We start from the raw sequence: 27,430 nt of genomic DNA, 5'->3' as shown, positions 1-27,430 counted from the left end.
GTAAGCTTACAAACTTTACTCTGCTTAAGTTAGGGCAGAATGTTGAGGCAAGCTGCTGTAAAATACCATTGCCAGCAATCTAGTATTTACATTCGTTTCTTTTTTCTGTCAAAAGCTGGGGGAATTAAGATTACTATTAGGCTGCTAAGAAGGTACAATTTCTTCGTAAGAAAATCCTTTGCCAAGTTAAACAGCTAGGTTTTCTTAAATAACCAAAAATGGCTTAGAGGAACCTGCTCAGTTCTTGAGATAAGGAGAATAAGATACCTTACAGGTATATTTTACATGATGAATGTGTTATATTTTATAATTTTTTTGGTATCAGAACTGGTCAACATTTCTTCCTGGTTCATACCTATATTGATATAAAAATACCACTCTATTCTAATAAAATGCAATCCAGGGAATTTGTTTACTTTTTAAATAATCATAAATATATAGGTCCTTATATATGCTGCTAATATTTTGCTGCAAGTTAAATGAACTTCCAAGTGGCACAGGCTCTTATAATTGTAAATTTTTGAACATTTCTAATGGAGAAAGGGCCCCGGCAAACAAATGTAAAAAGATTTACTGAATTCCTAAAATGAACCTCTTACTTAAGGAAAGTGTGTCTTTTTGATACACTCAAGCAGACATGCTCTGATACAAAAGTCTGACTTGGAAAATCAGATATTTTGCCTCATCTGAATAATTACTAGCTTGCAGAAAAATGTTTGCAGTGTTGAAATTGCTGTGTTGGTGCCAAGCTAGAAGAGAGACAAGGTTGATGAGGTAATATCTTTTACTGGATCAACTTTGGTGGTGAAAGAGACAAGCTTTCAAACTCTTCTTCATGGCAAATATCAGTATCCCATTTCCTGGCAAGTTAAGCAGAGGGGTGCACAAACGATAGTAGCCAGGAAGACACTGTATTACAGTGACCAGCTGACTCTTTTTAACTGGGCAAGAATTAAAGGCCTTTATGATGATAGGTGAAGTATAAAACAAGAATATTGGGGTCCTACTTCATCCTGCACTGGACCTCTTGAGTTCCCTTCCAGTCCTAAAATTCTGTGTCTATTCAGTTGAGCACGACCAAGTCACCTACACTTTTCTTTCACTTGGAGTTAATTTTAAAAGTGTTTAAAGTCTCTTAATTTGACAAGGAGTTTTCCATGTACATCTGAGGCTGGTCAGTCATTGCCAAAGGCCCAGTGAATTAAATTTTCTTTAAAGTATCTCATTTTAAACTGTGGGCCTACATGCCCACCTCCACCTCACAGCTGGCTAAACTGTAGGCATATTGTGATACAGCATGGCCAGAGGGTAGCAGGAGAGTATTAGCAGGAAGCCTTATTCCCTGCAAGGGGAGGAAGGTTTGCTATAGATTAACTAGAGCACCTGAAGCCAATTAGAGCACCAGCAGTCAGTCACGTGATAAAACCCCCTGCTTCAGCCAGACAGTGTGGGAATTGAAGTAGGAAGGTTTGGTTGAAGCAGAGAGACAAAAGGAAAGTTTGGAGGAGTGCTGTGGTGGGCTCAGAAATCCAAAAGAAACCCTGGGTAAGGGGCACCTGGCTTGTGTAGAAAGACGGAAGGCAAGAAGCCCCTTCACAAGCTGAAGGGCAAGAGAGAGAAGTAGCTCAGGGGAAGGAACTGCTAGTTCAAGTGGTTCACCACAAACCTCAGGGCCCCTGGGTTGGGACCTGGAGAAGAGGGTGGGCCCAGGTCCCTCCCTCTCAACTCTCCTCCTCAAGGACACTAGTGGGATAATTAAAATACCAGTTCAGAGTCAAGCAATGGTGCCCTGAACCTTCCCCAAAGAAGAGAAAGCATGAGACCCAGCATAACAGTACCGGCAATTTGTCACACTATATAGAAATGCATTGGGCTCCCCACAGGGTAAAAGGCTCTGAATAAATGTGAAATTGGTATTTGTGCAATTTAATGTAATAAAATACATTGTATGTTTATAGTGCTGTCTTTGAAGGCTTTCAAAGCACTTTTGCCCACCACTAGCTTCACAGTTTCCCAAATTACATGGAATTTTCAAAAACATTCTTGTGAGGGGAATCAATGAAGTGCATGGGATCACACCCCTCTGGCAGTATCTCCTCTCCGATACTGTCTTCTCTCACCCACAGATCAATACCTTTCCTCTCCCAATTCAATTTGTAATTCTCTATGGGCATGACCAGCTGGGGAATGTTTCTGCAAGGGACATGGTAGAGCCTCTGCTCCACACATGGCCTTCAGGGTGTATGGGGGACTTGGTCCTGTGGCCCCTGGGGTATGTGTGTGTCCTGACTCAGGGTTGGGGTTGCTCCATAACATCAGTTGCTCAGGCGGTTGCTCCATAACATCAGTAATACACTGGCCTCCGCTCCACCCTAAAACACAGAGTCAGGAAGCTTCATGATCAGCCTCCCCCCTGCCAGCCTCTCTGGTGGGAAAGAGGGAGGATATTGGATTGTGACCGCACAGCCCACGCTCAGGGACAGCGAGTGCGGCAGAGGGATGGAGCAAGCCGGGAGGGCCTCGTAGAAGGGGCGGGGCTTCAGGGGGAATCAGTGTTCTGCAGATAGACGGTTGGGAATCCGAGCTTCCAGCCTCACAGTTCGCCTTCCCTTGCCCGCGCGGGCCTTGGCCCTCCCTCTCCTAGCGCTGCTCGGCCCCGCCCACAGCGGGGTCGGGCCGGGCGAGCGCGAGCAGGCGCGCTCCTGCAGCTGCGGTGGGCGGCCTCCGCTTCCCTGCAGCCCGGGCGCCTGCGTGCGGGAGGTGGGGGGTGCTACGCGCGCGCGCACGTACGTCTGTGTGCGGGTAGAGCCCATCCCCTTCCCTTTCTCTGCCCCGCTTCCCTTGCGGGTCGCTGCCGGGCGGCGTGGGTTTGGGGTCTGGGCAGCACGGGGGGGCGGGGTAGGGAGAGAGGCTGCGCCAGATCTTCGTGCCGCAGCGGCCGCAGCAGGTAAAACCAGCCCCAGAGCATCTTACCCTCCCCCCCAGCCTGACCCACTGCCCGCCTCCGCCCAAGCCTCCTGCAATAAAAGTGACCCCCCCCCACAAGCCTCCCTGACCCCTTCACCCCATACCTCTCTCATCCCCCAGCTGACACTGAGTTGCAGCAGAAGCGCTAGGAAGTGGCGGTGAGGCCTGTATGCTAGAACTGCTGTGGGCTGCCCCTTCTCTCGCCTCTCAGAAACTTCCTCAGGGTCATTTTGGGGAATTGATCGGTGCCTGGAGGTTAATTTATTACAAGTTGAGAGTAGACAGTGTCAAGCAGATTTTTTTTTTCCTGTTTCCCTTTCTTTCCTGGCTGTGGAAGTGGATGGGGAGGAGGGGGCATGATCTGCCATCAGATTTTTTTCCCTGGAGAGAGAGACATTTTTGTTTGTTTTCATTCCGCTCTTGGGAAGTTAAGAAAATTCAGCGTTCCTCCCAGTTCCTTATAAATAGTTCACAGAAGTTAGTTTTTCCTTCCTGTCCTTAAGCCCCACTCCTCCCCATCCCTGTTCTTTTCACCTTTTGGTTTCAGTTCACCCTAATTATCAGTCGGTTGCCTTAAAAAGCTCAGTTTCAGACATTCAATTGTTCCCTTCAAATTTGTTTTCTTCTCCTCTAGGGTATAGTAGTTTGAGTTACTTAGCATAAGTTTCAAGGCAAGGACTGTTGTTAGCATACTTTCAACTGTTATAAACTGCTGTATACTCTTAGAGTGCTATACTATATCTCCATAAGTAGTTTGGTTTAGCTAGAGATCCTTGTGGCTTTTTTGCATCATGGAGCCTTTGTGGACTAATCCTAGAAAAAGTTTTGCTGCTGCCATATTGGCACCTTGCCTTAGTGCTGTGATTGTACATGTTTGTAAATGTTTAGAAACCATTTATTTATGTTAGGGAAGAAGCATGTGGGTATAACATTGAGTGGGAGCCAGGAGACATGGGTTCTTTCCCCAGTTCTGCCACTTGCCTCCTATGTGACATGTGAAATACACTTCTCTGTACCTCCGTTTTCCCCCATGGCAAAAATTGGTAATAATACCTACCTTTGAGATTTATGGAGGAAAAGCTCTAAGTCAGAAAAGCATTGCTATACGAGTGACCATCATCTTTGCTTTTATAAAATGTGCTAATTGATGGATGTTATTTTTATGTCTGTTTATTACACAGTAGTTATTTGTTTACTTGTATTATCTCTGTCAAGGATTTTAGGCCAAAAAAATCCCTACAAATGTTTTACAAGCAAATCTGGTCTACATTGTTGACAGTGAAAATATTTAATTAAAAAATGTAGAGAGATAAAGTGGAATTAGTAACCTCATATTATATAATGTATGCATACCTCAGTTTGAGTCATCACATACTGTTATGTTTGGGGCTTGGCTGGTTGGGATTTTATATTCCTTGATAATGGCCCACAGAGAAAGGAACCTAATGCTTTTACTTTTTTCAAACCAGTTTGTGTTTTGAAAATGTAACAGATGTATGGCTTGCTGTCATTGCTGAGAGGTTAATTGTTAAACGTATTTCTAAAGACTCACCTAATAAGGAAATCTCCAATTTTGGTAGTGGAAGGCTCTAGCCGCTGTCCCTCCGAAGTACATAGGTGAAAGAAACGAAGTGGAATGTAAGTTCATTGATAGTAGTTGATCAATTTTCAGCAGGCTTTTCTATTAATTATTTATATTGTGATGGCACCCAGAATGTTCCAGGCAAGTGCTGAGGGAGAAACCCCCTGTACTGAAGAATTTGTAGTCTCAAGAATTTGATTATTTTTACAGCTTCATTCTCGAAGTTAATAACTTCAGTTACTCCTGAGCCAATGAAAACAGAGTAATTGTCATCTGTTAGACATACACATGTGGCAGAGTGTGCGTGCGTGTATTTTTTATACTTTGCGATGACTTCATAATTCAAATGAAGCTACAAATAGATCAATTGAAGGCAAAAGCTATTTCAAGAAGCTATTCATGGGCTCTCTGTTGGTTCACAAGGTAGGGTGGAGACTCTGTACCCTTTTTAGTACCATACCCTGCTTCCAAAGTGATAGGCTTGAGTCTTTGTTTCTGCTGCTTATGTTTTCATCAGTAGTTAAATGAAAATGGAGATACTGGTGTAAAGTTCTTTCAGTTACACTGATGAAAAGCACTGTTAAAAGCTATGGCTTTTGATTATTATCTAGTCACAGTAGCATATCAGCTGAAAACCAAGGTGGGACCTGCAACTGGCTTAATGACCACTAACTCCTACCAACAAACTTCTTAGTTTTTAAACAGAAATTAAATGTCAAAAATCTTCCTTAACACAGAGGTAAGGTTGCTTGATGATAGCTTGTGCCCCTCCAGAATGTTCAGTTCAGCAAAACTCAGACTTCTGAAAACCAGGAAATACAGAATTAAGGAAAATGCTCTGAAAATTAAGGAAAATGCTCTGCCTTCTTTGAGCAATACACCACAATGCCCATAGCGTACATACTCGCACTATGCCTTTTCGCTGTAGTGGACAGGCAATACCTGCATTTGCCTTACACACAAATGCTGTGCCTACTCCCCCAGCAGAAGACCACACCTGTTAAATTTAACAACCACATTATACCCTTTTACAACCCCTTCATACTTAAACATAAGAGATCACTTAAACGTCTACTTTCTCCTACCCATCATTAAATCCACAGACTGCTTTGATATCCAACCTCACTACTGACTGTACCTCTGGCTACTGACACAATCTATACAATTCTGCATTGAAATGATGCAGACATTTGTGGGGACTCAAACCCAGATTTCCTTATATCACAGTCACATCTACATGATGCCCCTCAAACTAATCCCCAGATAGCCTCATCTCACAGTCAGAGCTCTTCGAACCTGTTCCAGGTCCATGATTCAGTACAGCTAACACAAGGAATACAGCTGGTATGCATACAGATAATTCCAAAAATGGCTATTGCAGCACAAGCGTGGGGCAGAATTAAGGTTTTGTGGACATTTACTTTAATTCTGTATTTCAGAAATTTGAGTTTTGCTAATTTTGACGTTCTGGAAGGGCACGAGCTACCACTGGGCAACCTTAGATCTGCGTTAACTAAATCTTTTCCCATTTAATATCTACTGGTTTAGTCTGTCCTCTCTTTGACCGTATCTAATGTAATCAGGTATCAGAGGGGTAGCCGAGTTAGTCTGTATCCTCAAAAACAACTAGGAGTCCAGTGGCACCTTAAAAACTAACAGTTTTATTTGGCATAAGTTTTTATGGGTAAAAAACCCACTTCTTCAGATGCATGGAGTGAAAATTTCTTGTTGAAGTCTGTTTTTGAAGGTTTTTTTGGTTGAAGTATGGCTATTTTTAAATCTGTTATCGAATGTCCAGGGAGACTGAAGTGTTTTCCTACTGGCTTTTGTATATTACCATTCCTGGCCCCACAGGATGCCAACATTTTTATGGCTGACTTAGAACAACTCTTCCTCATCTCGCGTCCCTAGTGCCTTCAAAGAGAAACTGCAGAGCTACAATTCATTTGCAAATTTAACACCATTAACTTGGGCTTGACAGGGACTGGAAGTGGCTGGGTCACTACAAAAGCAATTTTCCCTGTCTTGGTATTGACACCTCCTCATCAATTATTGGGCATGGACCACATCCACTCTGATTGAATTGGCCTTGTCAGCACTGGTTCTCCATTTGTAAGGGAACTCCCTTCTCTTCATGTGTCAGCATACTTATGGCTGCATCTGTAATTTTCACTCCATGCATCTGAAGAAGTGGAGTTTTTTACCCATGAAAGCTTATGCCCAAATAAATCAGTTAGTCTTTAAGGTGCCACTGGACTCCCTGTTGTTAATGTAATCAAGTAATTATCATTGCTCCCTTGCCAACTCCCAGTTTGGTGATTAATTTATCTTTATCTGTTATAAATCACAAAATAGTTACCTTGTGCGGTGCTTTGCCTTTTGTGTTAGAAAAGTATCACCTATAATTTTTAGACACTCAAATGATGTTTTACTACTGGCTGAATGAGACCTCCAGCATGTGTTTCTTATTGCAATACATTCCCCCCTCCCGCCACATGTTATGGACAAGTGTTTAAGGAGTAACTCAGCTATTCTCTGTTTTGATTTGATTGTCTATAACATACTCCCACCAGTACCCCTGCCTAGATTTGTTAGTTAGCACAGCGTTTCTCTAACTGGGGTCTGTAAGGGTACTCCAGGGGATCTGTGGGCCCCACTGATCAACTCCTTTCCCTCCCTCCCTCCCTCAACTCTTCCCCCTCCCTCCCAGTGCCTCCTGCATGCCAGGGAACAGTTGTTCCCCTGATGTGCAGGAGACGCTAGGAGGGAGAGGGTGGAGTGAGAGTGGGGTATTGGGGAAAGGGTGGAGCGGGGACGGGGGCCTGGGGCTGAGCAGAGGGACTTGGGAGTCTGTGAAAAATTTTAAATCAATATGGGGGTCCTCAGGTTGCTAAAGTTTGAGAACCACTGAGTTAGCATATTGATCCATAAGTATTCAAGTTACCGTGGTTCTGAGTTATTGATAACCCTAAACTATGAATGTATGAACTATGTTTAGCATGAAATTCACATATTTGATAAACATGCCCATTATTATGTAGTATATAACTTTTCTTTATATATGCTTTGAGAGTAGCCTTTTCTTTTTACCGGGAGAAATAAATATGGTTATTTGTTAAAACAGGATTGGACTTACATTTCAAGAAAGGCATGGGGTCTTAATGGACCCTCTAGAACTGTTACTAAATATTTTTGATATTTTAATTTTATTTCCATGTAATATCAGAATGGCCATGCTGGATCAGACTGTTGATCATCTGGACTAGTATTCTGTCCCCAATGGTGGCCAAAACCATATGTTTCAAAGGAATTTTTAACCCCCCCATAATATATAACTGTAGAATAAGTTGGCTATAGCAAAGGTTTCAACAAATTCCTATATCATACTAGTTGGCATGTGGCCTAAAGCATGAAAGTTTGCATCTTTTAGAATACTTTTTCTTTTTAATATACATCTTCTGTATTGTGGATGTTTTCATTATCCAAATATCTCACCCTTTTACAAATACGACTAAGTTCTTGTTTTTTATTTAGCTAGCCACAATAATGCTCAGCTCTTATGAATGGTTAGAGAAATGTAGAACACAGCAATACATATGAGTAATTTAAATTATTTCTTCCAGTATGCATTACCTTGCATTTGTCAACAATAAATTTAATCAGCTATCATGCTGTCCATTCATCTAGGTTTTGTAGATATCTTTGAAGTTCTTCAATCTTCTGTAGTGTTGACTAATCTAAATAATTTTATTTTTCTGCCAGTTCTGCTGTATGGAGCTGTAAGAAACCCCACCATTAACCTTTTGCCATGCTGAAAATAGTCCATATGCATTTTCTGTATCTGTAAGCCATATTCTTTTCTATAGTAGTAATGTACTACTTATATCATAATTAATTTTCCTTAACAGCCTTGTTATGAGATATACTGTCAGAGGCCTTTTTGAAAGTGTTTTTTCTTTACCCACTATTTTGTTGATTATATATTTAAAGAATTCCTGTAGATTAGAGAAGGCCGATTTTTCCTTTGCAGAAGCAGTATGGGTTTATTTCTATTCAGTTTACAGAGGATGCATGTGTTACCTAAATTATCTTCTGTAAGACAGTTATTTTGTACACTTCTACACTACATTAAGTAATTCTATAAGATCTTCTTTGAAAAGTAACTTGTAAAAATGGCATTGTAGATTTTATGTTAATCTCATAATGGTTCCCATATAAATGTGCTCTGTTTGGTATAACTCTGACTACAACTTGAATAAATCTGAGTATTAAAGTGCCATCTCTACATAGCCACTTTTCAGTCTTTGATCACAGGCTAGTCAAAAATGAGCAAAGAATTTTCTCTACATTATTCATGTGATTAATACTTACTGGTATTTTAGTGCTTTCCATCTATAGATGTTCGTGCTTAATAAAGGTGAATATCATTTTCAGTGAGAGGCTAGTGATTTGTCCAAGGCCTAACAACAAGTCAATGATGAAGCTGTAATCAGAACCCAGGACTCTTGATATCCCATCCCAGAGTCAATCCACCAGCATGAACCAAAATATTTGATAAGTCACTTGATTTATTGTTTGTCCTTTCTCTTCCAAACTTTAAAATCTAAACACGTTAAATAATGGTGTCTTTTAAAGAAACTCCAGAAATATAATGAAGGAGCAGGCTCAGAATGAAGAGTTGGTACTAGTGCATTCAGGAAGAATGCAAAGAAGTGTTTAGGAACATAGTTGCTGCTAGAATAAAGCCATATAAGTCAATGGAGTTAGTCTAGAAGAAATTTTGGCCCTTAGTTTGTAGATTTAGTCGGGATTGTTTTTAGTTTGTAGAACAGTACTGATGCCTGATCTTGGCTGCCCTGCTTTCCTCAAGTCTTTTGTACTGGAATGATAGTGGCTGGGGGTATTGGAAAGTGGGGCTGTTTTATGTTCAGTGAACACAAAGTAATTAGGAAATAAGCTGTTAGTAAAGAAAGTTCTGTGCCTACTTCCTTTCCACCCCAAAAATATAGAATATCTCTACATAGAACCAAATACTGGACATGGTTACTTGAAAATGGGTGCTTCGCTTGACTTTCAGTTAGTCATGAGTCAGTGACATCCTGTTTCCTCCTTTAGGCCTCAACCTATGTTGGGGGGGAAGTTAATAAATTCAGCTAATATATCTGTTCTTCTTTTTTCCTTTGGCTTTTTATATCACTTCTGTATGCTGAAAAAACAAAGCAGGTGCTGCTTGTGGTGATACCTGAAGTTCATCATAATATCCCTGAATCTTTATGTACACTGCATCCAGTTGTTTAGACTAGCAGGCCAAGAATTTGATTTTGGTTTTTTTTTTTTTCGAATTGTAGACACTCATTTTCACTTAATGCTTATCCTGCCTATGCCTTGTTACCTTTTTTCCAGGAAAAAAGTTAAGTTAACAGGTAACATTTAAAATAATCTATTCTTTGAAGTGTTCAGAGAGCTGGACTCTTGTAACTTTCACTTCCTAGTCTGATGAAAGAACAGTGAACAGCACTGAAGAGGAACATGTTACATGCAGGAAGTTTGTGTTTTACTGTGATTAAAGAGAACTGCATTTATATCACTCTGCGTGTCAAAGCCATTGCAAAACTTTTTGAAAGAAATCAGTGGTTTGTATACACTCTTTCTAGCTGGTTACCCAGTGTTTGTATTATTTTGAGTTTTTTGTATCTTCTTAATAATGAAACCTGCCTTAAAGAAGGGAGATTGATTAAGTAGTGGTTGGTTACTTTATTCCTTCTTCCCTGGTTTATGAATTTGCCTACAAACTTACTTACATATTTCCACAATGACATACTTTAAATTATAACATTAAGGATAGAAAAGCTGCTCTTAGCCCCAGGCTGAATCTTTCTCATCATGGGACTTGGGCAGATGCAACTTCGGAAGGAAATTCCGTATTTGGAGAGACGAGTTGAAAACATTTTTGTCAGATCATTTTTTTTTTTAAATGGCAGCTATTTGAAAGATTAGATTAAATCCTGGGAGAGTTGGCAGAGAGTAGCTGAGGTGGTCAAAGGTGACTGCTAAATTTATCACGTGGACTACACCTTCACATGTATAGGAGAGCATGTGTATAATTCATGTCTGTGATAACTTTGCCCATTAGAATGAAGTGTGAGTTGGAGGGGAATCAGTCCTGATGAAACTGGATGAGGAAAAAGCAAGGAACAATAGTAGCTACTGTCACTGGACATAGGTGCACTATGAAATTATGCCCAATTGAGACTGATTTAAGGTCCCCAATACAGAAGAAACAAGTGACGACATAACCTGGTTCCAAACCCAGCTGAACTTGCATATGATTCTGGTAGCAATTGTATGCACGCCACTGCTTTAGTGAAAGGAGATGATTCTGGAGAATCCTGAACCTGTCAAACAGGACTCTGTACCATTGGGATTTGATAATCTAAGTGAATCAACTGGATAAAGCCCTCTCCAAGACTGGAAGTTTGCCAGATCCGGGTAAGAAGAGAAACTTATGTTTTAGCTAGACTTTGTGGGAAGAAGCTGGAGAAGAAAGAGTAAATAAGGGTATAAGGGCGAGGGAGAGGGCAAAAGAGGAGACAGACATTGAAGAAAACTTGGGAAGAGATACGCCATGATTTATTGTAGTAAAGAAAAAGTGGTGTAAAACCAGTACAAAAATGTAATGCACTCTTTTATTGCCCTAATTAGTATATGTTGTGGGATTGTATGACCTTGGTTGGCATAGCAGTACAGGTATTTTTCTCCCAGGTTAGTAGGTTTTGTCCTTGGTCTAATCATGTCAGTTTTTTTCTGAGCTCTGGATACTGGAATTGGAATACAGTACATAGCTTTTTACCTATAGATCAGAAATTAAAATCTGAAATAGGTCAATAGTGAGTGAAAGCCATTGCCATTTTATAGCTGTTTAATGAAACTTTTTTAGACTGCTACTTGCTGGAGCTGGCATCTGACCATGGTTTTAACTGTCACCCTTGTTGGTAATCTCAGTTGAGGTAGCTCACAACTAAGTTGAGATAGGACACAAGGGGGTTAATTATCTCTCATACCCTCGTTCCCCCCATGTAACCTAAACTCAGAACTGTTCAGGGAACACCTCCACTTTGAGGATATCAGAGTCCATATAGCTCCCGCCATGTGAGCCTGAAGAAGAAAGAAACTGCTGGGATGGGCTGCCTAGAGATGCAGCTGGCAGGACCAGAGGTGAGCAGCTGCTGCAGGGACTTTCAGACACTGATGATGTTGTCAATGCTAGATAGCTTTCTACATTTTTTACTCTGGACTTTCTCTCTCCTTTGCTGTTTGGCTGCTCACTTCAACTCCCTCCCACCTCCTTCCTCAGTTGTTTTTTCAGCCTAAATCTGCATGATCTCCTTCCCCTCTCTTCCTTTGTCTCTCTTTAGCTAATCTCCCAAAAAATCCCAACCAAAAAGTTTAATCATGCCCCAAAACCCACAGTAAAACACTGAAACAAAACACAAATTGTAGCACTAACGTGACATTTGCTGACCATCACACTTTTCATTGTGCTTGCATATTATATTTTCTCCATTAATGATTTGTCTGCTTTGTCTATTTAGCTTGAAAACTCTTCAGGGCAGAGACTGTGCAAATACGGAATAAAAGAGGAGTGCCTACGTGATACCATAATGTAAATAATAGTGAGATGTAGGTGAGGAAGGACAGATGTCATATCAATACTATTACATGGTTAATCACTGAAGTGCAGAGCATGATGGAGTACTTTCTAAGATAAACAAGTAGATGATTTTGGCTAATTGTAGGTGTAATGGAAGAAGTAGGCCTTGTGGTGGGATATAAATAAAAATAAGGCTTTTTTGAACCATCTCATAGAGGGTATTCATGTGCTGCTGGGATTATTAAAAAAAATCTTGGAGCTGGCTAGGGGAGAGAGAGAATTAGGGTACAGAGAGGCAGAGACATGTAGAGTCTTAAAGATCACTGGATAAAGCTGAATTTCCTTGTTAAAGTGTGAAGCCATGGAAGTATTTTAAGAGTAGGGTGATCTGGTCAGATCATCTTACTGGCATCATTTTGAATGGATTGGAGGGAAACTGATGTAGGTTACACTAAAGGGGGGAAGTTGCAGTAGTAAACTCTGGAGATGAGTTTTAACTGTGTGGACAATGAAAAGGTTGGATCTTAATTATATGGGTGAAGAGGTAACAGGGTTTGGACATGGCCTGAATGTGCAGGGCAAAAGCAGGAGCTGAGCCTGAGGAAGGGACAGGGAAGATAATGATGTGTTTGACAGGGATAGAGGGCTCAGAGAACTTTCAATCCAGCACTTCTCAAAAACATTCTGTTCACTTAACAGAATAAAACCAATCGGCATTAGTGCTTTAATGATTACATTAGACTTTGAGACTTACTCTGCAGTGTTTGTGCTATGTATTGTATATATTTCCCCTCTAGTTTAAAAAAAAAAATAAAAAAAGTCAAGCTGCCTGTGGGTCCCTAAATTGCCAAAGTGTTACATTTTAACTAACATCTCTCATTTGCTATGACCAGACTACTCCTAACATCAGTAATCAAATTAACCTCCAAGTAAATGAAAAAATTGAGTACTAATTCTGATTATTTCCAAGTCAGTGAGAAATTACCTTTCAAAGCCCTGAGCTACAATTTTCAATGATTTCATCATTATATGTTATTAGGGACAGGAATAAAATAGCTGTCGTTTGACTTGGGTCCAATTTTCAATATATAGCTAAGGATTTTGATTGGTAAAGATAATAGTTACACCAATTTATATTGCTGTTTATTTTGCTGAAATTTTCAAGAATAGAAATATACTTTTAATTCCAAAATGCTTTTGTAGCAGCCAGCACAACTTTCTTGTTTTCTAACAATTCGTCACTGTACTTAGCTGCAGTATTCAACAAATATTATGGCTGTCTGGGTGTAGACTGACGTGTTAACTTCTTTGCTGCTCCTCTTGGGACTGGGGTTTCCCCAGTTCTCTTGCCTTTGACAATGCTCACATTTTTTCCTCTCCCATTGATTTGGCATTCTCTGGAATTAAAGATGGGTTTCCTTTTCGTAGTTTTCAGTCTCTACTACCAATATTGGCTACCTTAACGTAGTTTTTGGAATTTAAATTTAAGAGGATATTACCAAAAATAAAGTGTTAGGTTATTCCTGTGATAAGCAACCATAGCTGTCTGAATTTAGTAACAATCTGTTGATTTAGCAAGTTGAAAATGTTACATAGCAGTAAGCTGCTGTCCCTCCTAATAGCAGCATGTTGTGTCTTAACATCTGTCTTAGTCTTTTATGACTGATCAAGCTGTGCCCATGGTCAGTGGCTGTCAGTTTTGCCTTGACTTGTCTCCTTGTGTAGCCAGAAGCCCTCTGTTTTTAATTCTCTGAGGGCTTTATTAGCCCAGGTGTTAAGTCTTCATTAGCTTGTTGTGTATTATGTTGGCCTTTAATTCAAATATCCTTACACAATTACATGTAACTACAGATTTAATTAAGTCCATACCTATTTTGTTTAGCTCCACTACTTGGTTATAAAGTCATTCTTGTGTGCAGGGCAAGGTTTTTTATTTTCCCATTTTAAAAGATGCTTTAAATGTGTATTTTAGACTTTCAAATTGGATACTTTACACATAATTACTAATTAAAGTCAACATAATTACCTTTGACGCTTTGTATCCAATTGAAGAGTCTTCATCCCAACTTGGTGTCCGAGTATTCCTGTTTTAGGAGTGTCTCTCTGATTGGATAACATACACTGCATAGATGCAATAACAAAATTATAATAGTTTAATATTAATTCTGGTTTATTAGATAGTCAAGGCACCAGCTGTCACAAATATTCATTGATCTGCTTCATTGTGAAAAACAAAATTATATCAGACAGCTTTGTTACAGCAGGTAAAATGGTTCTTTCTCAAAAACAGAACTGAGCGATCAGTAAAGTTTTCAGATTATTTACAGTAATAAGAAATCTTGGAGCACTTAATGTTTGGACTTAACTTTATTTAGAAATTTAGCTTGCACATTTCAGTTTTACAGCTCTTCAGCTTACTCACTTTAAACAATTGTTACGGAAAACAAGTCAGGAATGTTGGTTCCAGGAATCTCTGGAATCTTAGATCCAACATTAAGAAAAATGACTGCGGATGGCAGGGAAATGGAGATACAAATGCCAATAACTAAGCATACACCTATCCTGTCAAAAATCTTAAATGATTTAATTGTCTTGATTTACTTTATTTTGTCATGTGAATAGAAAATTGAGCAAATTTCTTCTTGCAGTATCATTCGAGATTGGTATTCATATAGTGCTGCTTTTGACCCTGAAGGTAATCCCTCATCACGAATGTTAAAGAACATTGATTACATTTTCTAAGGTGATGTATTTTGCCTTGGTAAAAAAATATGAAAGATTAGAAACTACACTGTATAAAACTTGTGTGGACATAATTTCTGCTGTTTATATTTGACTTTGCTTCATGTTTAGATTTTGTTATTTAGATTATTTCATTAGCTATTTTTAAAAATAGTCATTTATACTGCATGTAAAACATAAGGTTAAAATGAAATGAATTCCTCTAATGGAGTGGAGCTCTGGATAGGTGCCTTATAAATAATAAATAAAATAATGCTGTCTCTTTCTGACAACCATATGATTTCATAAAATTAGTTTACTGTGAAGTACAGCATTTGATACTATACATGACTCAAAAGATGAAGCTTGTACGGTAGGAATAGAAAATTACTTCTGCACAGTTTGCTTTTAAATTAGACATTTCATCTCACTGAATATATTTGGGTTGCCACAGGCTTTCTCCAGTATTGGAGATCATTTTTTTCTGTGTTGCCTTGTTTTGCTGTTCTCGTGACATTGTCATTGATAAGGAAATTAATTGACCTGACAGGGGTCAGACAAAATATCTGTTGTTTGCCCATATGTTTTGCAGTATGTCAAACATACACTTGTTGTTATGGATTCTTATGTAAAATGGTAATAATGCTAGCATGGTTAAGTGGAGTAATGCATTATCTTCTGGATGCCTGCTGAGTAAGCACTTAGTTCATGAAGTCGAACATTGCCGTTCTAGGTTGCAGATTGTTTGAGATTTGTTCCAGGAAGGGAAAATGGGTCTGTTCTCATAGGCGTGGAGTCATGAATGGCATTGCTGCTGACTTCAGCAGTTGAAAAGCCACCATTTAAATAAACTTTGAACTAACTGTTCAATATAATTACAATCAATATATATTTACTAAGAGGCTTGAGAGGGAGGGTGAGTGTGGAGCATACCAGGCAGTTATCAAGTTAAGCCACTTTCTCTTCATTGCTTCTGCCTTTGTTTCTGTTCGTTGTGTATATGTTTCTATTGATTTTTGGTGTAGAGGCAGTGGTGGTTGAAATGTGTTTTAATGTGTACCAATTAGTTATTTGCCTTACAGGTTAATATTTTGTTCCAAATGCAGTGAGATTTAAAAAATAGAATCCATTTCAGTTTTTCTATTTCAAATAAGTAGTAGCAGGAATACTACTGAAAAAGGTTGAATGAACAATACATGCATTTCCTAAAGAATAAAGAAGAGATGGTCAGAGCTATATAGGGCCTTGAAAGTGATTATAGGAAATTTGAGCTTGATGTGCTGTGGGAACTAAGGGAAGAATTTGAAGAGAGCAAGTCAGATGGTCCGAGTGATGACCAGGAGACATAATTATCTTTGTGTCTACAGTTTTTTTAGGAATAGGAATGGGGTGGAAATGGGTGTTGTGGCAGCTAGTGAGGAAAAGGTTAGAATAAGTAGAAGTGGCGAAGACCTGCCTGATGGTTTTATCTGTGTGGACCAAGGAAGATGTAGATCTTACAAATGTAATGAATGAAGTTGCAAGACTGGGATGCTCTCTGGAGGTGTGAAGACAAAGGGGGCTAAGGGGAGTTTCAGGTGACCCCTTGGGTTATAGGTCTCAAAGACTCACACAGGACGATGGTATGCACACAATGAGAATTTGTGAGGATTAGGGAGAGGAGATTTTTGTAGGAAAAATCATGTTTTGCTGTTAAGTTTGAGTTGATGGTAATAATCTCAACAGTATATTTTATGGATGTTACCTTTTTAGCAGGATGAATTTAGATAGCATTTGTTTCAGGGAAGTATCTGATTTTGAAACATTTAAAGGACGCCATCAAAATTTTGCCAAAGATTTCATCTGAGAATCAGAGTACGCATAAATGTAGGAATTCAGTCTTTGGAGTAGTTTTTTGGGGAATGCAAGAAAAAAAAAATTAAGCAAGTGGCTAAAACTTTAATTTACAGTTAATATTTTGAATCTTGTTTATTAATGACATTGGCATTTAAGTGACAAAATCATAAAAGTAAGGCTAGTAGGTTAAACCAGTATCATAGACTGTTTTCTGATCCTGATGTTCATAGGCCTTGGTCTTACATGTTCACCTTAACTTTTTCCCACTAAGGTTAAGAATTTCCGCAAATACACTATGACTTCTGGCATCAATAAATTCATTGAGGAAGAAAGGTGGAGTATGTCTCAGAGCATTGGGAAAGATTTTACATTTGGATTTGAAGAAACTGACTCATTTTATATATGTAGTCAATGATCAGTGCAATTATTTGAGACTTGACTTTTTTGTTCAATGTGCTTGACAGAAAAAAATGCAGCCAGCCCTGTCAGGCTTTTGTTGCTTAAGTTTAGTTCTTTGACTCACTGACACTATAATGAGGCGTAAACAAGCACCCTTTCTTTGAGTTTATAGTGTCTAGTAGATTCCTAAATTAATAGTACTTGTTTAATAGTTATTAAACCATGTCGCTTTAGTAAGATTTCATTGTACACATGAACATGGAACAGTTTGCTTATCAAATAAGATTACTTAAATTATTTGCTTTCACCTATTCACTTGAAGTATAGTCCCACTAGCAGTGCATGACATATCTGTGCTACTACATCCTTTTGGGTTCTCTATACACTTTTTCTGCACTCTGTGCAAAAGGAGCCCACATAGGAAGGCAGAGTTATGCGGCTGTTGCTCCTGATGAGCAAGCTAATCTGAGTGTCGGCCTAGTGGACTCAAAGCTGGATTGGCTCCAGGCTTGTTAAGACTTCACAACTGCCAGCTGCTTAGAATCCTTTTCTAGTAGTGAGACATGAAAGAAAGTAGTGTCAGGGAAGGGGACACTTGGGTTTTGCGGGATGAGGTCAATGTCCATTCATATTCGATCCCAAGTTGCCTTCATCTGGTGCTTATTGCTTTGAACTGGGGGCTTCCTCCAAGAACCCTCTTCCCTACTTCTTTACACTCCCTGTTCTTTGGGAGTTATCCTCTCTGCTTCATGCTGTCCCTTGCGGAGGGGTTCCTTCTCATTCCTCATATCTTCTGGTTCTGCCCTCAACTGTTCCTGGCACCCAACTGCTTGCCAATTGCTGACTATCCCTGCACCATTTATGTCTTCTTCCATGTCTAGTCACTCGTTTTGCGCCTTCCATGTCTAGTCACTCGTTTTGCACCATCCTATTTCTTCCCATCCCCAGTCAGCCTATCCCTTCATTACCTTTCCCATGTGTGTCTCTCACTAAACACACTGGTATTGGGAATATTGTTAGTTGCTGCTGATCCAGAGCAGCAACATACAATTTTGATCAGAATCATGGAGAAGTAATGGGGGTAGAATATGTACACTCCCTTATGTCCATTCCACTTCCCTACATTGGATTCCTCCACAGTTCTATATTTTTGTCCCTCTCCACCCTCCCCAAAAATCTTTTGTGCTTTTATTATCTTATTTTGTTTCTTTACCTGGTTTCAGCAATCCTTTCTCTCCCCACCCATCTACTTGTCACACATACACCCATGTTCTGGTTCACTCTCATAGGACTGAAAATTTTTGCGAAATACTGAATAAACAAGGACTCTCTGGTGTTCAGGGGCAGCATGCAGGTGAGAAGCCAAGCCTCCTCTTTTCCACTGTTGCTGGAAAAGAGGACGGCTCTTGTATTTTTACCTCTCCCCTAGGAATTACTATGGGACATTCGCCATTGAGTAGGTATGATAAATACAAAGCCTCCAACCTCTTTGGCTGTTAAAAGGAAGAAGGGGGATGTTCTTTGTTTTTCCTCCTTTCATCATCTTTACTGAAAAATCCTGGAGAGTGATAGAAGCTAGTAGAGTCCTGAATTCAAATTTAGTTTCTAATTAAATGAGTTTGATCTTAATCTATTCCTGAATGGACACCACATAATTTACTGGTGGTGGTGGTCTCTATTTAAAAGGCCCAAAATCAGAATAGCTTGGCTATTTCAAGTTGAGAAAGAGGTACATTCACATAATTATCTGAGGAAACTTACACAGCTCACGCTGTACCAGTCTCATACCATTGCAAGTAGGCCCTCAGTTCACATTTTAAAAACACATTTGTAGAGTAAATATTGATATAGATATTAAAAGCAAACTGATTTTGTTAAATTAGAAAAACTTAGCAAAATTCATCTTGCTTGTTCACCTGGGAAATAATAAAGGTCAAGTAAAATATCATTAATTTTTTTCTTCATTTTCATGGAAAAGGTGGACAGATTTTGTGTCTGGGCTGCCAACTTTTCAATAATTTGGTAAGGCAACAGAGAAGTCTATAGGGAGAGGAGGAGGTAAAGCTTTTTCTGCCCCCTTCCCCTGGCCAAGATATTGCTGCCCATCTATAAAGTGAAGCATTAAAAACTTTTTCCTCTGTGGCAAAACATTTTTCCCTGATGAACTGGAAAAATGTGTAACGTAACTGTTATGATCATTTATAAAAACTCAGTGGAACTTATAAGATTTTAACCAGGGTTTAAAAGACTTGGTTTAAAAGACTTGATTTAATCATGGATTTCCACATAAAAGCATTCTTGTTGGTTGTTAGAACTTTAATACATATTCGTCACAACTCCGAGATAGATGTAGGTTTCATTTTTAGAAGGTACACACTATATATTTTTAAAGTGATTTATTTGAAAACTTTTCAGATTAGTTTTACAGCTATGTTAGAAAATGAAGATTGTGTAGTTATTTCATTTACCAAAGGTTACTGAAGCAGATATTTATGAAGTCATTGGGAGGTGAACTATCTCCAGTTTAACAGGTTAATCATTAATATTTGGAGGATTTTCTTGCCATGCTGTATTAGGAGAACATCACCAGACAGACATTTACGTTGTTTTATTTAACTGAAACAAGATTATGTATTCTGGATTTTTTTCTTCAACAGCAAACATATAATATTTTAATAAAACAAGCATATTACTTTTTGAATTTAGCTAAACATTCAAGTTTTTTAAAATCAGCTTTGTTTTTGTTAAAATTGTTTTTAACTAAAATAGTTAAATGAAATATTAAATCGCCTATGTCAGCCAAGTCAACGTGAGAAACTTAAAATATTGGCTTCTGCAGCTAACTCAGTCATCTTCACCTTCATTTTCCTGTTTGTTCATAATCTGGAAAAGAAAAACAGGCTTTCTTGCTTTTTCAGGTCCCAAACAATTTCTCAATTTGGAATAAATTAGTCCAAAGGAGAAAAATATATTCTTTCTACACCAGCAGCAGAAGCTACTGCTGTTAAAATTGAGATTATCACTTCAGTGGTCTCTGAATCCAAGTGCTTAAGTGACCTCCAACAGTTCACTGGTATGACTTACTTTAAAACATCATCAGCAAACATCCATTTCTTGAATGGTTCACCCTTAGCTCTGAAGTTTATTATAGTTTGAATTATGGAGGGATGATTGCTGGATGTCCATGTCATAGCCAACTCCTCCTCTTCAGCAGTTAAGGTTTGACCCTGGTACTGAGTATTGAGAATATTTGCAAGAAAATGAGCTGGACATAGTGCTTGTCCCATTTGGTTTTTTATGCTTGTAATTTAATTCTGTCACTGCATATTTCTCTTTTTAAGGTCTTACTGAGTTTGTTCCAAATTTCAACAGCATCAACAATAAAACAGCTATTTCCCTGCTACTGAAATAGGCTTCAGGGTACTCAGCATGTGTTCAACTTTTCTCTTAAGCCCAATGTTGAGAACTTTGGCTATGACAGTACCATCTATTTTTTCACAATTTTGTTCACAAACTTGTCATCAGATTACGTCAGTTCTTGATATAGTGCTCAAAACAGTTCACTACTGAGTTCCATCACACATCTTGTGGGAGAGTTAGCTTGGTTCCTCCCACTTTTTTTCAGAGCAGCTGCTGCAAAGCGGTTTTATGGAAGTATTTTGCAATTTCAGCAACATTAGACTTTATTTCTGGAACACTGAAATCTCTGGCTAGGAGGTGCATCAAATGAGCACTGCAACTGTATGTTATTAGCTTGAGACTCTCTTCTAAATATTTTGTTCTCATCTTGGATACATTTGCAGCATTGTCTGTGACCAAGCTGCATACTAGACATTTGAATTTTTTTTCAGTTTGATAGCTTTTACTGCCGCTACTTTGTATGTATTCTGCTGTGTGTGCATTTCCTGATGTATCAATTGTTACTGTAAGGAAGACATTCCCTTCTTCTGTTGTCATACAAGCACATACAACAGGATCATCGTGGACACTGCTTCACCCATCAAGACTCAGGTTAACAATTTTACTCTCTCGACCTTTTGCACAGTGCTCAATTTCTCTTTCATACACTTTATCCAGCAATTTGCCTGTGACATCTGCACTGTTGGGTGGACTGTATCCTGGTCTTAATGACTGAACCATGTTAATGAAGTGTAGGTTCTCAATCATACGGAAAGGAGAGTTTGTTGCATAAACAAACGGCAATTTTTTCATCAACTACCTCTTTTTGTAATCTGCTGGTTCTTATCACCAACTTATCTGTGGTTGTTTCTGGATGGTGGAGATTTTTTTTCTTTTTGTTATAGTGGATATATTGTGGCTATGTGACTTACATGATGGGCCTGAAACACTATCATTGGCAGATAACTCTGAAACTATAGGAAATGATGGTGATCTTGAAGATGGATAGTTTTCAGAAACCTGTATGTTGAGGATGGATTCTCCTAAACAAAATAAGTCAATGCAGTTACTTAATTATTATTACCATACTGCTCATTTAGTATTACTCATTGCATTCACTGACACTCAGTACTACTTTAAAGATGAAATTGTAAAAGCAGGCTTTGCCTTTTTCAGCTATTTATTTTTTATCACAATTGCATCTAAAATGATAGTACCATAGAGTAACAACTATATTTTTGCTCAAACATGAGAATTCAAGAATAGTCCAGAAGGAAGACAGGCAGTCCTCATGAAAGAAGTATGAATTAAAAAAGTTTACCAACCTGAAGATCCTGCGTGTTCAGACATGTTCCTTTCATCATCTCCAAGGCAGCTTCCTCCTGAGCAGGAACACTTCTCATGATATTGTTTCATTCGGGCAATAAGGCCTTGCATTTTTGTTGCACTGTTTGCATTTTACACGCATGTCTGTCTTACCCAGAGGTAGAGAACTTAATTAAAATATTCCCAAACTGGGTCTCTTTTACAACCTGCTGCCATTATAGGTTTCTGTTTCTAGTCAGAGAATGGTATGGTAGATCTCAAATCAATGAACGCTACACTCTAAGACTTCTGGAATATGCTGCTCAGTTTCACTTTTACAGCGTCAGTGAATACAGTTGTGATGCTTCCAGGAGTACCTAGGGTTGAGAGGCATCTTGCTTCTACTGCCTGTCCTTCCTTTCTCACATTTATCTCCAGACTACTTCTCCTTGTCCAGATCTATTCCACCCCCAACAATCTTCTACTCATTGCACTTTTTGAAACTTTGCACTTTTAGAGAGAGGTAAGGGATTGCCTCTGTGTACAGAAATTTGCAGAGGGACAATAGGATTGAGGTCTGTTATTTCTCACCTCTATATATTTATTTAAAAACATTTTTGTTGTTAACAAGCATGTTATCTCTGGAGAGACAACTCCACAGTTTGAGAACAGCAAAATTAAGCATCTCTGATGTTATCTTCTAGACTGAGCACTGAGTCTCATTGGGGAGATAAAAAGATTAACCTAAATAATCTATACAGAAGCCCCTGAAGCCCCAGAAGATTGGGTCCCTAATCCATGAACTATTGGAACTCATTTGCCGAACTTTTCTTTAACATTACATGAATATATTGTCTCATAGTATAGAATTAGAATTTATAATCCCTATTCCATGATGAGACATTATAGCTCAAAGATATGTCTTAATTGAAACTATCTTAGATATTGTTCTTTCCTGAAAATATTTTATCAAAAAATCAATTTTTTTAATTAAAAAAATCATTGATTTTTATCCACCCCGATTTTAACAAATGCTATCATGGATGCCTAGTATTATATGTAACAATCTTTGTTTCCCTGATTTTCCATTCCATTGATAAATGTTAATAAGTAAGGGGTAAAAAGCTTGAAGAAATTACAAAGCATAAATTGGAGCTCTCCAAATATTTATTAGTAATCCTAAAGATAATGTATTAAATCAAAGGGAAAAATGCAACTTTGTGTATAGATTTTTGTTTTCAGTTGAAACTGAAATCAGCCAATGAATCATGCTGAACATAGTTAACAATAATTACTTTTAAAAAGCAGTGTTACAGGTGTGATCTGTCAGCAGTCAGCAATTACTCCCTGTAACAATGCTGCTGTACAGGCCATTTTGAGTGTCCATTGGACTATGTGAATAGGAGTTGTGATCTGGAGTTGACACAGAGAAACTGAGTGTTCTGTTGAACAAGGGTAAAATACTCTGTTTCCGGTTCCAGTTGTCTCCAAACTAGGATACTTTTTTCTCCTTGGTGGCATAAGTTTAGGTAACAGATATTTGTTGCTAGTGCAGTTTATAGAAACACAATTAGTAATCTGAAACATTTTACCTAATTTAAATCTCTCACACAATTTATTTTTATTAATGCTTTTTGTTTTTTCCCCACTGTAAGAACTTCATTCTTCAGTATCTGATCCTATTAATGAATGAATTGGACTCTGCTCAAACTCTGTTACATAGTGGACAGAAAATAGCCTAACGCAGTACCGTTATTTTATGTAAAATAATTTCTCTTAATGGGAGATTTTGCTTTATTTAAAGGCATGTAAATATTAGAAGGTTGACAGAATGAGATGTAGCCTAAAATGGCAAAAAGCATATTCATAATCGCACATATAATGCAAAAAACATTAAAGGAACACAAAAGATGTGTATTCTATTTAAACACAGACTGCGGATGTTCTCATAGCAACTTTAATTAGTTCTCAGTGAATACAGTTGTGATGCTTCCAGGAGTATCCAGGGTTGAGAGGCACCTTGCTACTGTCTGTCCTTAGTGTGAGGAAGTCTTGTCTGTGCCTGCTATTGAACAGCTCTCTGACTCCACCAGCCTCTGGCAACTCAAGCCCTATTTTACGGGTTAGTGTTAGACACATACACACTCCCAAATCTTCCAATCATTGCTCTAGAGTCCTCAACTCCTCTTCTACTGAATGCTCACAGAACTCCCAGATTCTGTATTTCTGAAGGAATAGTGTACACCAACTTACAAAATTTAACTCAGGATCACCACTTGCTTAACACACAGCACTTAGATTTGTTTACAGTGAAAACAAGAATAAGTTTATCATCAAAGAACAGAGATTCAAATGATTGTAAGAATAAAAACCGATCACTCTGGGTCAGATCAATGGCCCATTTAGCCTAGTATCCTGTCTTCCCATAGTGGCCAATGCCACATGCTTCAGAGGGAATGAACAGAACAGGGAAGTCATCAAGTGACCCATCCCGTTTTCCACTCCCAGATTCGGGGAATCAGAGGCCAGGGACACCCAGAACATGGGATTGCATCCCTGACCATCTTGGCTAATAGCCATTGATGGAGCTATCCTTCATGAACTTATCTACAGTAATTCTTTTTTGAACTCTGTTATAGTTTTGTTCTTCACAACATCCCCTGGCAACAAATTCCCCAGGTTGACTCTGCATTTCTTTGTCGTCATTGTCGTCAAACCTGCCTGTTAATTTCACTGGGTGACCCTTGGTTCTTGTGTTACGGGAAGGAGTAAATAACACTTGCTTATTCACTTTCTCCACACCAGTCATGATTTTATGGACCTCTATCATATCCCCTCTTAGGGCTTGTCTTCACTACCATGCTAAATTAGTGCTAAATCGGGAGAGTGTCTCCTGCTGACATAGCACAGTGTAGCCCCCTCTTTAAGTCCATGTAAGTTACGTTGCTCAAGGGTTGTTTTTTTCCCACACCTGGAGTGATGTAATTTACATCGACTTAAGTGGTAGTGTAGACATGCCCTTAGTCATCTCTCTTCTAAACTGAAAAGTGCTAGTCTTTAATCTCTCCTTTTACAGAAACTATTCCATACCCTTAATTGTTTTTGTTGCCATTTTCTGTATCTTTTCCAATTTTTATATATATCTTTTTTGAGGTGGGGTGACCAGAACTGTATGCAATTTTCAAGATGTGGGACTATTGGAAACAAAGGATTACACATAAAGCAAAATCATAACCTTTTGTTTTTTAAGTGCTTAAACTTAATTCACAAGATGCTCCCGTTTCTTACAGGGAAGTCCTTTTCTCATCTCTTACAAGTCCTTTTCTCAGCATTTTCAGCCAGGACGGCTGAGATTCCCCTTTATAAGATTAAGCTTCGGGTAATTTGTCTTCACACACTGTAGGATGCCAGAGCACGTGTTTGCACCCCAGATAGACCAGACCTTTGATCTTCACCTGAAATACAGGTCATCCCTCCTCCCCACTGTTTTCCTCTTCCTGTTAATTTCCTTCAGAAGTCTCTGCAAGCTTTTCATTAGCTTTTGACTCATTATGCTAATAGTCTGCTAGTGTGAGAGAGACTGGTTCACCAGGGAGGTAAGTGCCTCCAGTCTGGAGCAGTTTTCCTCAATGCATGCTGTATTTGATAGAGAACAGAATTTTCAGCATGTATAAATAACTGCTCACACAGTTTCTGGTCATACATCTCACAATGATGACCAATGTGACACCGGCTTTCATTAGGGAATTTACAGGGGTGAATGCAGGGGATTTCTGTACCCGTATGTATGCTTGTGCACTCTGCCACTTGGCAACAAGAGGTCCTTGTGTCAGAATACTTTAGTTAGACATTTGGGTTTTCCCATGGTTTGGAGTTCAGAGCCACTTTTTTTCAGTAGTTTAAAAACCTCAAACAGTGTCTTAATAGAAATGAGTTTTTATAGACGCTCATAATCTGAAAACAAAGTAGTTTGCCAGCCTCCATTACCTTTCTGCATTTCATGATTTATTCTATTTAAGAATATATAATCTTAATGTAACATTGGTTTTTACATTATTTTGCATTTCATTCCCTAGTTTTTGTTAGAGAGAGAAACTTCTCATGTATGTTAGCATTCACATTTCTCCAGCTAGGTTTTGATGTTCATACACTTCTTGGAAATAAACGATATTCTGGAAGACAGAACTCAGTACCCAGGGAGGGGAATGGAGTGATGAAAGGGTTATTCATATATTTCTGTCCTGTTGGCATCAGCACAGCACATCCAAAAAAGCAAAAGATGAGAATTATCAATTCATTAATGGATTCATAAATAGAAAACATTTGAAAAAAATCTGATATAATACTTGATCTTTTGCAGTACTGGCCAGTTGCATGTGACAGAGTTTGAGTGTAGGTATGTTCCCCGAGTTTGTTTTAAGAGAGATCCTAATTTGTAAGAAAAACTTCTTCTTGATGCTGCCAATAAGTTAGACACAGATAATAATATTCTTCATCAAGAATACAAGTTTTTCCCTTTACTTTTTTCTCATACTTAAATAATTTTTCTGTTTCCCATTTGTAATGGCTAGTACAAAGAAATGTATCGCTATGTGACAGATTTTTCTTTCAGTTTTGTGGGGCACAGCATTTTGTTTTAGTTATTTATTTCTTTATACAAGGCTCCACTTAATCAGAGCTCCAGTGCAGTTGATTAACCAGAAGGAATTGCTAAACCCTACATCATCATTTTCATCTTTTGCAGACAAAAGCGTTTCCCTCCTTTATATTGAATGTTGGGGCACTCATCTTTGCTCCTTGCTACCATAAGAGGCTCCAAATTTGATGGTGTCAAATTCTGAAATTCAGACCATCCATACAAGTGGTTTGTGTTGATGTATTTCTCCCATTGTAGTGGATGAAACCACCTTGTTCACTGTGTGCCAATGAGGGTGGCTGTTCTGATGAATATGAAAAAGTGTGTAGTCCAGTGCTTTGTTCCATTCCTCTAATTTATGATACACATAATAATGGATGATGAATGAGATAATCTATCAATGTTTTGGCTATCTTAAAAGGTATACTAAATCAAAGAGGAGGAGACTAAGAAAATAATCTTATAATACCTCCAAGAAAAGTAAGCTAGTTCCAGCGTTATTTATTCGGCAACATGAAAAAGTCACTGAGAGAAACTTTGAAAGGGAAGTGCTGCAGTTAGTGAAACAGTAACATAACTCAGCATTCCACATGTGGATTTTATGTCACATTACGTGCCAAGAATTTTAAAGGGACAGGGTACAGTTTGAAATAATTTCCATGTATTTAATGATTTCTAATGTCTTAAAATGTAGAACTTAAGTGTGTTCAAATAACTGTTTTGCTTCACAGATGCAATATGTCCTTCCTCTGCCCTACATTCATTCCTACTAATGGTGAAAAAGGCAGCAGTATTCTGTTATTTACAGATTTACATTAACCATTCTGGTGACATAGGGCTGTGCATTGTTCTGGGAAACTCCTGTTCCATAGAGGAACAGAGTTTCATACAGTTAAACTGTTGCTATATTTTCATATTTAATATTAGCAAATGT

General features: G+C 38.6%; 1 protein-coding gene across 3 annotated transcripts in view; it reads left to right on the top strand.

The window, feature by feature from the left end:
- Nucleotides 1-2,744: 2,744 nt before the first annotated feature.
- TBC1D5 (TBC1 domain family member 5) overlaps nt 2,745-27,430 on the top strand; it is a 518,872-nt gene continuing 494,186 nt past the window's right edge. For all 3 annotated transcript variants that reach the window (XM_030550915.1, XM_030550913.1, XM_030550914.1), the window contains exon 1: nt 2,745-2,947. The gene's annotated coding sequence lies outside the window, so the exon portion shown is untranslated. The remainder of the gene's footprint in view (nt 2,948-27,430) is intronic.

Source organism: Gopherus evgoodei, chromosome 2 (genome assembly GCF_007399415.2).
Source record: "Gopherus evgoodei ecotype Sinaloan lineage chromosome 2, rGopEvg1_v1.p, whole genome shotgun sequence".
Lineage (NCBI taxonomy): Eukaryota > Metazoa > Chordata > Testudines > Testudinidae > Gopherus > Gopherus evgoodei.
The sequence above is the reverse complement of the archived record's forward strand: the minus strand, read 5'-3'. Positions and strand labels throughout refer to the sequence as shown.